Consider the following 3,157-nt stretch of genomic DNA (forward strand, 5'->3'; position numbering starts at 1 on the left):
TGTCACTCGTTCTGCTTGTCTTTGAAAAGAAAGTAAAAATACCTTCCTTATTTCCCAGCTACCCATGGATCTATGCTGTAGCATTACCCTTTGGAGCTCTTACGTGATCTCCTTTGGTTCACACTCACCCCAGTCTAGCAGCTGTGCCCCTCCTTAGAGCTGCCTTTTGAGATTTCCCCTTTCAAGCAACTGAATCTTGCCTTTGGTCCTTTCTCCTCTTAGCAAATAACTGATATCTAAGTGGCTGTTTTCTGACTTTTTCTGATTCTGAAATTTAGGGAAATTATATTTATGTGAATTTATTCAATAAGATGTGACCTGTGTTCTGATATTGTTTGCAATTTCTTTTGCAGGGGATTTTTCTGAGCTTACAGTAAACGCAATTTCAAGGGTCAACTTCTATTTAAAAAGCCTCCTACTGTTGTTTATATTTTAACCACTGTGCTAACTAATGTACCCTGACTCTGAAATAAGGTCTGATAAACTTCCACCTATGGTAGGCCTCACAGTGGTCAAATAAATGAGAACAAACACCACAAGACCAGAACTGGGGAAAGATTAGACACTGTGTGGAACTATGAGGGAAAAGAGGAAAGAAGGAAAGGCACAAAAGGAGGCAGGTAAATCAACAGTTTACAAGACATCCTTGCAAACACGATGCCTTGAGAGGTCACATCCTTGTCACAAGACAGCAGTGAGGAGTGCCAGTCTGGTAGATGAAAGACACTTCTCCTGTTTTGACTTTTTCTTGTGGAAAACTTATAGAATGAGCATTTTTGTACCAGGATCAATTGCTGACAATATCCCCAAGTCCAGTTTTCCGGGATCACATCCATTAAGACAGAGATTAATAATATTTCTCCAAATCTGCATTGTCATCTTTGAAAGAAATGGCAATACAAGTTTTCTTTCCTTTCCTCAGGTATAAATCAGGAGCATTCACACTGATGTAGGTGCATTTTAACCAGGTTCAAGACAATGAGATTGAGAGAAGAACCAGACCCAAGCCTAAAAGTGACAACTGCTATAGACCTGAAGGAGTATATGAGGACCTTCAACATGAGGAAAGCTTGCAAGAGAGCACTTGCTTACATGATGCATGCAGATGTTCCCAAACTATCCTCGACACATATTAACACACCTTTGGCTACCACAATTAGCTCCTTTGGTTTTGAAAACCTGTAGGAAAAGCTGATCGGACTAAAATCTCTAAAATGTTGTGTTTATTAGAGTTTTACAAACTCAATTAAAACTCATAGCTTTTCAAACCTCTCCCATTTAGGAGAAACAGCCACATGTAACCCACATATGCAGCTTTTTTCTTACACTTTAACCACCAGTTGTGTACCATAATGCAGTAACCCAGCAAATACCTCAGTGGAAATGGGGGATACAGAAGGATGGAGAAGGTGCCAAAGGTGCTGGGGAGGGCAGGGCTGTGCAGAAAACAAATTTTGCATTGAAGGAAGGAAAAAAACACTATCTGATAATATCTGATGGGAAGGAGGCACGGGGACTGGCGAGCAGATGCTGGCTGTGGCTGGGGACATGACAGTGGCCAGGGAGTCAGGGGGTGTGGAGCAGGAGAGAGGGAACCCAGGATCTGGAGTGAGAATTGAAAATGGGGTTAAGATTGTTAAAAATATGTAGGGCTAAACCAGACTTAAGTAGCTCTCAAAAGCCCGCTTGCTAGTGAAGCCTACTTTGTATTCTGCTCCTTCATTTTATCCTTCCTTCCCAATGAGTAATTGTTCCTCAAGCTTGATAAACCCAATCCCACATATAATTGTGCAGTATCCAACCCCTTCTCTCTGTCACCCTCCAAGAGTTTCCCTGAGCTGAGTCCACCTCCCACCAGCTCCCTTCTTGGGCCCATCTGCTTTGTTTTTCTGGCCTAGTGTTAATGGTCTCCCAAGCCTCTACAGATATCCCACGCTTTGCTGTTGTTCACAAGCTGCATTAAAACGGCTTCAAGCACAGAAGACAACCAGATAACACGGTATTACAGCACCCTACAGGAGAAACATAGCACAGGACTACAAGCAGGGTCAGCTCCAGTTTTTCACATAATCTGTAAAATAACAGCTCATCTGGTTCCCATACTAGAATGCCTCTTTTGCATATTTATTCCTGCACCCCTAGCTTTATCCCAAGCCCTCAGTACAATGTGATTTCTACTTAAAGGAAGTGGGACAACAAGGAAGTGGATAGGCTCACTAGTTTTTAGAAGGAATTTAAGAATCTATGCACTTTTTGCCTTCAATTGCAGAAGACTGAACTGCATGACCCAGCACGCCCATTCAAGCCTGTTTTTCCTCATCCAGTATTCAGCCCCTTCCTGCCTCTGGTGAGTCACTAGCACATTTGATTCAACAAGTTGTTTTGAAGCAACACCAGTGACCTAACATGCAAGAGAAGCCATGAAATGGTGCTGCAGTGCAACTTTTCCAAGGCAAAGGCCACTTGGGAAATGTAGAGTGAGATGATGTTGAAATCAGGATAACACATGGATGAGCAAAGTCTGACACCCTCACAGGATGAGTTTATGCATGCCGTGTGAGGTTAAATGTCTTCTAAGGAAAAACACTAAATAGCTGTCTGTGGGACTTAAACCTAAAGTTATGCTATTGAACTAAAATGAATTCTAAGTCTTACTCCCAAACAGAAGAAAAAAAGCAAAGCCTAGGTCAATGAAACATAGGAGAGAAGGAATTCTTTAATAAAAAAGTAAAACTAAACTATTTTACAGAGTTAATGTTATCTGGACCTGATAATTGTGCTTACTCTGACATTAAAGGGAAGTTGGTCCTTATAAATCAATACAGATATGCATGGCTGAAATTACCATTGAGACTCTAGTCTCAGGAGAAGTTCAAATTCTGCCTGGACACACAATTTCCCATGCTTTCCAGCAACATTATTCCTATCTATTCTCTAGCAAAGAAAGACCTAACCATTTGAGAACAAAACATGCCCCACAAAACAAGAGAGTGCCTTCACATTTCCCAGCATCCAGTGCAAATCATTGAGTCTGATTTGGTAATCCATCCAATTCAAGGTTGTTTGAATGGCCACACCACAGCAAAGGGGGTCACAGCATGGGAGAATGATTAACTCAACCTACCTGCCTTGTTTGTTTGATGCCGCCTCACTCCAG

Source organism: Aquila chrysaetos, chromosome 8 (assembly GCF_900496995.4).
Source record: "Aquila chrysaetos chrysaetos chromosome 8, bAquChr1.4, whole genome shotgun sequence".
NCBI lineage: Eukaryota > Metazoa > Chordata > Aves > Accipitriformes > Accipitridae > Aquila > Aquila chrysaetos.